Genomic DNA, 11,043 nt, shown 5'->3' on the forward strand with positions numbered 1-11,043 from the left:
CCACAATTCATCGGATCTCGACAAACGCACCGCAAAATAATATTACATCGGATAGAACTCCAAGAACATCGAGCAGGCCATTGTATTGATGATCAAAGAGAGAGAAGAAGCCATCTAGCTACTAGCTATGGACCCGTAGGTCTGTGGTAAACTACTCACGCTCCATCGGAAGGGCAATAGAATCGATGTAGAAGCCCTCCGTGATCGAATCCCCCTTCGGCAGGGTGCCGGAAAAGGCCCCAAGATGGGATCTCACGGGAACAGAAGGTCACGGTGGCAGAAAAGTATTTTGGTGGACGCTTTTGGTGGTTTGGGAATATTTGGGAATTTACAGCGCAAGAATTCGGGTTGGAGGACTCCCGAGGGGCCCACAAGCCAGGGAGGCGCCCCCACTAGGGCGCGCCCTAAGGGCTTGTGGTGCCCTCGGGACTCTTCGGGCCCTCTCTCCAACTCTGCTGGGTGTCTTCTGGTCCAACAAAAATCATCACAAAAGTTTTATTCTGTCTGGACTCCGTTTGATATTCCTTTTCTGTAAACTCAAAAACAAGAAAAAAAATAGAAACATGCACTAGGCTCTAGGTTAATAGGTTAGTCCCAAAAATAATATAAAATAGCATATTAATGCATATAAAACATCCAAAACAGATAATATAATAGCATGGAACAATAAAAAATTGTATATACGTTTGAGATGTATCAAACATCAAGGAGGAAATCCGAGGAATCGCCCTCGATGGATTCCCACTTGATGAAACCGTCAAGGTGACCTTGGAGGAATCACCCTTTAGGGGTTCACACTTGAATTGTTGCACGACAGAGTCATTATCAGGATTGGTGAACGAGGAATCACCCTCCATAATCCATGACCGATTAGCTACACTACGGATATATCATCAGGAGTGCGTTATGATGTGTCACCCTCGGTATACGATAGTAGCTCTGCAGAGTCGTACAACTAAGGGGTGCACGGTGATGTGTCATCTCTGCACCTCGATCATGTTGATCGAGTCATCCGGTAACAAAGCGAGACAACAAGGACAAGGTGAGGGGTCGATGATGGATCAGTAACCAACCATACTAAGCATATAGGATGTCAGGTAAAGTAACAACAACAGGTTACAAAAACAGGCTATGCATCAGAATAGGGGCTATCGATCAACAGTAGCAAAATCTAATGCAAGCATGAGAGACAAATAAATGGGCGTTATAGGGATGAACAAGGGGTTTTGCTTGCCTGGAAGCTTTGCTGAGAGTGCCTGGACGTTAGGTGTGTAGTCGTGCCTGGGAGTAGCGTCGGTCTCGGGGTCTACCGGAGAGAAAAGGGAGAAGAAATAATAAATATAAAGCAATCAAATGCATCACGATGCATGGCATGGCAATATGTTGTGCTAAGGGTGACCTAACGCAGTGCTACATGTTACACACAGAGCGGGGAAACATCTTGGAATGTTTTCTCGGCTTTCGGTGGTTATCGGACAGATGAAACAGAGTGGAAGGATCCATCTTCATCATGTTAGAGGCATGTGACAGATGAGTGGAATATCATATTCAGATTCGTCATATTTTTTTGAGCAACCTTCATACACTACTAGGGAAATGCTTATAGGTAGGGCACCAGTAGTAGCGCTAGAAAAAGGCAAGCATTGCAGCTAATTAGCAGTAGCGTTGGTCTGAGGCAGCGCTACAAGTAATGCTTTAGCAATACCGCTGTAAAAGTAAAAAGCGCTACTACTAACTGAGACCTAACGAGCCCACCGACGCTAGCTCTAGTAGCAACGCTGTCCAGAATACAGCGTTGCTACTAAGATTTTACCAGTAGCTCTTTTTTCAGAGCACCGCTACAGCTAATGGGCCCCACTTAATAGTAGCTCTTTTTCTGGAAAGCGCTACTACTAAGTAACGTTGCAGTAGCGCTTTCTAAAAACAGTGCTACTGCTAGGCGTGGCTGCTCCCACCTTTTTACCCCTCCCCCTCCTCCCCTTTGCCCTCTCTCCCCTTCCTTTCCCCTCTCCCCAAACCATTGTTGCCCTTCCTCTCTCTTCCTCCTACCTCTCTTCTCTTGCCATTATTGCCCCCTCCACCATAACTCTCCTCCATAAATGGCCTTCCCATCTCTAGCTCCATAAATGCTCCCCTACCTCATTTATTCGGCTCTCCCTCCATTCCATAGTTATGGATCTAGCTAGCTCATCTCTCTCCCTCTCCATTAGTTACCTAGAGTCATCTCTCCTCCCCAACAACTAGATCTAGCTAGCTATTTAGCCATCCACACTTTTGATCCCTATAGGTAGCGAAAGGCCTCATCCGGTCGGTCTCTCTCGGGAGATAGGTGAGTAAAAAGTTGTTCATTTCAAGAACGGGAATATGTGTGTTTGGGATATGGAGAGATTTGTGCGAGTGACATGCCCCCGAGTTGCTTATGTTTTGCCGAAATGTCGATTTATTACCGTTTCGGTGAATTTCGAGCAAACTCGATATGTCCTATTTTTAGGCAGGGTCATGCCAAATTTTTATATGACTTTGATGCATGCGTGCATTTTGTTTATAACCCTTTTGCTTGTTATACCGTGCAGTCGGTCACGAAGGTGACTGGATGGAAGGTTGAGCGATACATCAATCTGCGGTGATGGACATGTATGCAAATAATCGGGCTAGGATTAGATGTCCGTGTACAAGATGCAAACAAGGAGTCCTTTTGGACCCTTTTGATTGTGGCTGTTTGAAGGTGCACCTGCTGATGAATGGTTTCATGGATGGCTATACTCGGTGGATAAGTGAAGATGATGATGATGAGGACATCTACATGGCAGGAAATAACGACATGGGGCCAGACGAAGAGATGACCGGTCGACACGAAGACGATGGCGCCGGACATTGTGGCGGGGAAGAGTCCGGAAATGACGGCGGCGGAGAAGATTCCGGACACGGCGAAGAAGAGTCCGGACATGGCGGAGAAGAGGAGCCGGTCACGTCACAGTCCTCGATGCTAATAAGTGCAGTCGTGCAGGACCTCATGTCCGAGACCTCCTTCGCAAGAGTACGACTACTGAGAGAGATGCTTCTAGAGAGGAGGCCAAGTTGGCGCAACCTGAAGTAGACTTGAGGACTCCATTGTATGACATTTGCGTTCTCGAGGTGACTCGATTGAGTTTCACGCTCGAACTTCTAAAGACGAAGGCCAAAAACAAATGGACAGACAACAGCCTCGATGAGCATTTGAAGTATCTACATAATAAAGTTCTTCCCGCGGGGAACCTGTGTCCTACTAGTGTCGAGGAGGCCAAGAAAATCGTTTGCCCTTTTGATTTGCCGCACATTAGGTACCACGCATGCATCAACGATTGCAGCATTTATCGGGGGGAGCACGCGAAAAAAACCAGCTGTCTAGTGTGCAATGCTTCTCGATACAAGAAGGCAGGAAAGAAAGCTCCTCGGAAAGTTGTATGGTACTTTCCGATCACTCCCCGTCTGCAGCGGTATTTCATAGATCCTAAGGAAGCAAAGCTCATGCGCTGGCACGCGGAGAGGAAGAAGCCCGATGATGGAGATGACCGAAGCTGAGCCACCTCGTAGATGGTAGCCAGTGGAGAGCATTCAACACTTTATATGGATTTCTTGGAGAAGATCCAAGGAACATCATGCATGGTGCGAGTACCGGTGGCATGAATTCGTTTGGAAACCAGAACACCAACCACAGCACATGCCCCGTCTTTTAATGGATGTACAACCCCTATATGGGGCTTCTAAAAGAGGAGCTAGACACGTTATGGAAAACACCGGCATGGACATGAGACGTCAGCAAAGGAGAGTATTTCTGTATGAGAGTCGCGCTGATGACGATGGTGCACGACTATCTCGGTTACGGGTAAACCTCAGGCCAGGTGTGCCACGGATACTGCGGATGCACGAGCATGGACGATACAACATCTCAGCAGCTTACGTCAACGAAAGATGGTGGGTCCGGGAAAATCGTGTACATGGGGCATCATAGATGGCTCGAGAAGGATGACCCGTGGAGAAAGCACGGAGATCTATTAAATAGGTTGGTTGAGCATCGAGCTGTTGAAAAACTGGGAACAATGCCCGCGCCGTGAAAGATGAAAAAGGCGCCGGAGTCACTACTGAAGGTATGGAAAACGAGGTCTGTTTTCTGGGACTTGGAGTACTGGCCCAATCACGACACACCTCATTACCTTGATCAAATGCATATCACGAAGAATGTACTCGAGAGCTTGCTTGGCACACTGATGAACATGCCGGAGAAGACCAAGGAGGGGCCGGAGGCAAGGAAAGACTTGAAAGATTTGAAGATCATGAAAGATCTCCACCGTAAAAAGTCGACGGAGGAGACAGGGACAGGGGAGGGGGAAAGGGGCAGAAAAGTCAACAAGAAGGAGGAGAATTATTGCCCCCCCCTTCTTGCTTCACCTTAAGTGCGAAGGACATCGATCAATTCATCAAGTGCCTTATGGGAATCAAAGTCAGTTCTGGTTGGAAGATAAGCAGATTTCTAGACCCCAAGAAGAAAAGGTTCAGCGGGATGAAGTCTCATGACACGCTTACTGGTCTCGCCCACAAATTAAAGGCAATCCAGAATTTTAATTCCCCGTTTAATGTCATGCATCCTCCTATGATTCCCGAGGGCTCTCTCGTTAACTCATTATTTCGCACCCTTATTCATTCCATAATTAAGGCATCTTTAATCCTCCGTTTTAATGTCATGCAACCTCCTATATGAATTGATGCATGCCCACAAGTTATACTTAGTATGTGTTGATTCCCTAGTTCGCTCATTGCCACGCAACGCGCGACCGTATATGAATTGATGGAATCTGACGTAAGGAGCCGAGGTGGGACTATTAAATTGTGGAAACATGTGCATCATCTACCCGTAATACTTTCCTGAAGCCCTCTATTCTAATCACGAATAGATGCTTAGCCCAGTTGGTAACTGCAGCTCTAGTGGTGCATGATATCTGGAGTTCGATTCCTCAAATTGGTAATTATTACTTTTCCTCATTTTGATGTAGTAAGCCCACTTGCCCTTCTACCTCAAGGCCCATGAGGTTAGCACACCAGCTACTTGCCCCAGTACGGGAGGCTAGCACACCAGCTACTTGCCCCAGTACGGGAGGCTAGCGACGTGCCGATGTCTGTTCCTCCCGCATGATCCTTTTTGTTTTTTTCTAGGTAAAAATAGTACCACCTCATCAGAGTTAAAAAATCGAAAAATATAATATGGGTGAACAGTTGAAAAAAGTAGAGAAACGCACCTTGCTTTATTAACGCCATTTATTACCCTCGAGAAGATGGAACTACAACGCATTAACTATCAATCATGTTTTTATTCGATGAATTCTTCGGGTTAGATGGTCTTTACTAAGACTGAGAATAAGAAGTTCTTCTATGCATCCTTTGGGACTCTTCATAAAGGACAAAAAAATTACATAATAGTTTATAAAATACTTAAATAATGAATCTAATTGTTATGTGCCAGGATATTGTTTGTTATCTCTTTCCTCTAAAGACTTATTTTGTTCTTCCCCCTTTGTATCATCACCCGTTAATATTCACTCTTTTTTATTGTGCATTGGGCAAGCTCATCGATGATTGAGAACCACCAACACTGTTTAAGTATAAGTACTGAAATATGTAGATCGGTTGCCTTCATCAAACTCATGCTAACATCACTCTCTTTATCTTTCACTTCCAAGCAATACATGCGGAATTTGTTTGTTTAGATGATCTATAGTCCCTTTGAGTCATCTTTGTTTCATAGACAGAAATCACATCATACTAGAGTTGATTCTATTAATTCATTAGCTCTCAGATTGCTCTGCTTTACTCACCTTGAGATGGAAGAATTCTCTAGCCAGTTTGAAAAAAAATATTTTTAAGGCTCAGTTATGATTAGTGATTAGAAGTAAAAAAGAATGGTCGCCAAAAATGGTCTTCTTGATATTTTATCGCAGTGTGGGTAATTCTATTTTTTTCAGCTGATGATGTGTTCATTCTATTTTGTTTCAGCATGAAAAGGGAACTCCTGCTGGTCAGATAACTTTTTTGCGAAGAGCTATCTATATTTATACCTGCTAATAAAGCAAGGTGCGTTCCGCCAATTTTTTCATCCTTTCACCTTCTAAAAGAACTTTTATCTATCCGAGATGGTACTAAATTATTATACGTTCGTCTGCTAGACAAAATAGATTTTCCAGAATGTCCTACATGGGCCGCATACTGTAGCCCAGCGAAGCTAGCCCACTTATTTTACTGCCAAAGCGGCTAGAAAAATTCTATTTTCCGCACAAGCCGACAAATAGTCAAAGCTTCGCACAGGACAACCAATAATGGGCTGGCCCATTTTTCTTTGTTTCCGTGTTTTACTTCTATTTCTTTTCTCCTTCCCCTATCTCTTTTTTCACTTCCAAGTTTATTTTCCTTATAGAATTTATTTAAAATATTCAAAATTCCCAAAAAACTTTCAGAATTTCCCAAAATTCAAATTTTAGAAATTGTTCAGAATTCCAAAATTTTGTTGCTATTTTGAAAAATATTCAGAAAAAAGTTTCCCATTTTTTCAAAAACTTTTATTGTTTTCAAAATTGTTTGTGATTTATAAAAAGAAAATGGAAATTTACAAAATGCTCCAAAATCGAAAAACATTCTTGCTTTAGTGAAATTTTAACAATTCAAAATAATGTTAAAATATACACATTTTCAAAAAATATATCAATTTTCAACACATTTTCCCGTTCTAAAAAAATGTTCATAAATTGTAATAATGTTTATATTTTTATAAAAAAGAAGTTAGGGTTCTCACAAAATATTTTTGAATTTCAAAATATGTTTCTGTTTCAAATTTTGTTCACGTTCTTTATGAAAGTGTACATGATTTTCAAAAAATTGTTCAGAATTTAAAAAATGGTTCATGTTTTCTAATATATTCACAAACTTCATAACTTAAAATCTCCTCGATTGAAAGGAATAGGAGATTGAATAAGTCATGGGTTTTCTCTGGTGTATGATGACGTAACAAAACTTCTAAATGCCCTCGATCAACGAATGGAAAATAGCGGATTGATTACTTCACAGCTGGCGAAACCGAGAAGCTAAATGTTTCTTTTTCACGTGCGGGTTTTGAAAGCACATATAATTCTCACTAAATTTAAATGCATACTAATTTTTCCCCTGTTGCAACACACGTGCATATGTGCTAGCGGGACTTAAAAAAGAATACCATGTTCCCCGCTTCCTCCATCCCAGCCTCAAATATATCTTTCAATTAATCTCAGCTAATCAATTTGATTTATCTATTTCCACAAGTCCTCGCGTGATTCCTTCACATGCCCTATATGAGGAAACCCTATATTAGGAATAAAAAAGAACGAAAAAATTAACGCTCACACATGTGGCATCTTGCACATCGCCCACACGCCTTCACCAGCACTCATTTTGCCACGTATGAACAGATGAGATTAGCAGGAATATTTTTGGTTTTGGCTTACAAATATTTTATCTCCTAATTAAAAACTCGAATTAAAAATCCATTTTCACCAGTAAATCTGTATCGACGAGATCTTCAAAACTAGACCCCATGTTGATATGTTTCGCCGAATTTTTTTCCCAAAAGTTGCCATGATGTTTACACTGTAGTTGCCATGGTGCTTAAACTAAAGTTGCCATGTGGCAATTTTAGTTTGTACAGCATAGCAATTTTAGTTTTTTTATGATGGTAATTCCAGTACTTTGACCATGAAAATTATTTTTTGTATTAACCATGGCAATTTTAAGTGCATGTATCATGATAATTTTAGTTTATGGTTCATGGCAAGTCTAGTCTCTTAATTCCCCGTTTTATAATATGTCAAAATTTACTTTTAAATGTAAAAAATAGCTGAAACATATCATGGCAACTTCAGCGTAAACACCATGGCAATTTATGTGCAATAGACATGGTAACTTTTAACCCAAAAAAATTCGTCAAAATATATTGATATGAGATCTAGTTTCGAAGATCTCGCCGCGAGGGATTTAATAGTGAAAACAGATCTTCAATCGGATTTTTTATTTAAGAGATAAAACATTTTAAAAACTGAAAATCCAAAAGATTTCCATATACATAAATGCGGTGACGTGGCGCAGTCTGTGTGTTATTTGGCATGGGTTTGGCTCACACCATACATGTGGGCGTTAGCGTTGTCCAAAAAAAAACATAACGTCAAGATTGATTGACGTATATGCCTCCAAGTTGATTGATGTACATATAGCAGAGAAGATGGCACCGGCGGCTGCCCAAGTCATCAAATTCATAGCCACCAGATTTAAGTGGATGGACTAGCAGATTGATTGACATACAAGAGAAGATTGCGCTAAAGCCAAGGAAAACGTCAACTTATCTCTACTATATATATATCTAAAAAAATCGTAAGGTTCCGTTTCCCCTCTTACGTCATTCGTTTCGTCGATCCATCCTCACTTGTTTGGGCCACCTCCACTTGCCACCGATTTAGTTTTCCATGTCCCGATTTTTCCGCCTGCCTCCCTCTCGCCTAACGCACGCCCCCTCCTAGCGCTATCCCCGCGATCTAGGGCGACGGCATCGGCGCCCCCCGTCCCCTCTCTCTCTCTTTCCCATCTCGCGTTTCTGTCTCCAATCTCCCGCCGAACGTCGGACGTACGTGCTTGCGCCTCCCCATCACGCGCCGGCGACCACTCGCCAGCGACGACCCGAGGTCACCGACGCGGGGACCCAAGGATTCGTTGCCGCCGTTCAGAACTACTTCGTCGACGGCGTCAATGGGGGCTTTGGCCAGAGCTCCTGGCCTTCCGCCGCCGCCGCCGGGTTCGTCCCCCAGGCATACATACTGCCGATCAGGACGCCGTCGGATCCTCTGTCGCCGGTCCTCTCCTTCCTCTCACAGTTCATGTAGCCCCTACTTCCTCCCCTGATTGTCCAGGTTAGTTCCTGATTTCGAATTGGTTGTGTAGTTGTGCTGCAGGCACTTCACGGATGAGATTTTCTCATCCTGTTCTCGCCTCCTCATGTGGTGCCACCTCCTCACGTCGTGCAGCCTCCACACGCGAAGCCACCGAGTCAGGAATCGGAAGTGCCAGTCTGTGCATCGTGTTCTCACGCGAAGCCCTAGGTCGTCTTGCTATCCTGTTGCAAGAATTCCTACGCACAATATTAGTGTTCATATCAGTCTGACATATTCATGTGTATCTTTTCAGTATCCAAAATTAAAGAATTCAAGTGATACATATATTGTTTGGAATTTCGCTGCTATGCCATGATCGGTTCAATTTATCCACCATTTAATGTTTTCATTTTTCTGTTGTACAGTAGTTCCTTCTATGGAATTGTACTAACAAGATTATATGCAGCTTTGTTAATGTCCAGAAGCAAGTTGAGGAATGATTGTTCATTTTACTTGAGAAAAACTATTTCACATGTTCAAGAACAACTGCAGGAGTATACTTTCATAAGCCTTTGTACTGAATGCATGCATACTCATCGATTAATGTTAGATATGTAGTATACAGTGAAGTATAAATTTACATCGCCACACCAGCCAGCAGGAGCGGCATCAACAGCAGGGTGTCATAGATTGACCTGGAGGTTGTCCCGAGGGGCACGACACTGCCAGTGAAGATGTAGCAGGTGAAGGAGGAGGACGTGGAGACGAAGGTGGCGGTGTGTTAGATGGCAGAGGTGGACAAGATGAACAATTGGTTCGAGAGGAGGTGGTTGTCGCAACGGATTAACAAGATTGCGGTGGCTCAAGAAGAGCAAATACATCTCTTCTGTTTATTTTCATATTTTGCATTTCATTTTCTGTTGAAAAATTCACTTAGTAATTATTCTTGCTTTGAGCATAATTTGCATAGTGTTATGTCTACGTGCAATGTAGCATCATCTTTCCTTGCAATCGGAGAAAAACACGAAGATTTAAAAAAAATTCAAGATAGAAAAGGAGTAAAGCCTTGCAAATCAACACAATAACTAAATTTGGAAAATAATTTATCTTGCAAGAATCACCACATCTATGAGACTAAGTAAATCTTGGACCATTAATGCAATTGTTCTATGTATGATTCACGATGTTTACTAAGTTATTGTGTTGGGATGCTTAGGAAGACAATGGTAAGACTTTTCATGCAGATTTTGGCATGGTGATAGGTTCACTTTGGAATTAGTCTCACTTTGATGGGAGCTTGAATTCTTCACCATGTCACGGCTGATTTTCCTGGAACTTGTGATCACAATGTCAGTGGTGCCATCGTTATGTAGCTCAGCCTTGGACCGAGGACAGATGCCGCCGCGTATTGCTAAAATTTACAGGAAATGCAGAAAATAGAGCCACAGCAAGACACCCCGAAGATAAAAGGCTTTAGAGTCTAAGGTATAATGACAGGGAATAAGGTGTGGGATCTTTCCAAGAAAATTCTATTCCCTTTACATGGGTGTGAATCATAGGGCTTCTTGTTTTATTTAAGGATTTTGATGCATGGATGTTCTGTCTTCCATTCTAATTTGCCGCTCCTCTTCTAACCTATGGGACTATGAAAGGAGTTGCTTGCTTACGTGCTTCTCTGATGACGCTTTCACAACAAGTTTTATCACCATTGTTGGGCATGCACATTGTTAGCAACACTGTACATGTTTCTCCAGGAATCATTTGCTTACTTAGTAATATTCCTGTTCATATTATATGATGATATGCTTTCCTTTTGTGATCATTGTTGTTGTTTGCGCGGGCTGGGTGTGGATTACATCGGCCTTTACCAAATACATTTGCCTGACCGGTCAGTACGATAAATTCATTCCATGCCAGAGGCTGCAACTGCCATTTTTTTTGCTTGCATCATGTGCATCCTCGAGTCCTAATATAACTCATGCTTACCCTGCAGTTATGTTCCCCCATTTGGAGAGATGGAATACAATCTAAGCTGCAAGTACGCGCTGTACGGATAGAAGGACAACTAGAGGCACTTGAAAATCTTGTGTAATTGGTATTGCACTTTAGAAATTTTCTCCCTTTG

The 11,043-nt window shown here is 42.6% G+C and overlaps 1 long non-coding RNA gene across 1 annotated transcript; it reads left to right on the forward strand.

Annotated features, from left to right (window-relative positions):
- Positions 1-8,606: 8,606 nt before the first annotated feature.
- LOC123126308 (uncharacterized) lies at positions 8,607-9,259 on the forward strand. The gene is made up of 2 exons (XR_006461634.1): positions 8,607-8,957; positions 9,072-9,259. It is a non-coding gene; the product is annotated as an uncharacterized lncRNA (long non-coding RNA).
- Positions 9,260-11,043: the final 1,784 nt, after the last annotated feature.

Source organism: Triticum aestivum, chromosome 5D (genome assembly GCF_018294505.1).
Source record: "Triticum aestivum cultivar Chinese Spring chromosome 5D, IWGSC CS RefSeq v2.1, whole genome shotgun sequence".
In the NCBI taxonomy this organism is placed as follows: Eukaryota; Viridiplantae; Streptophyta; class Magnoliopsida; order Poales; family Poaceae; genus Triticum; species Triticum aestivum.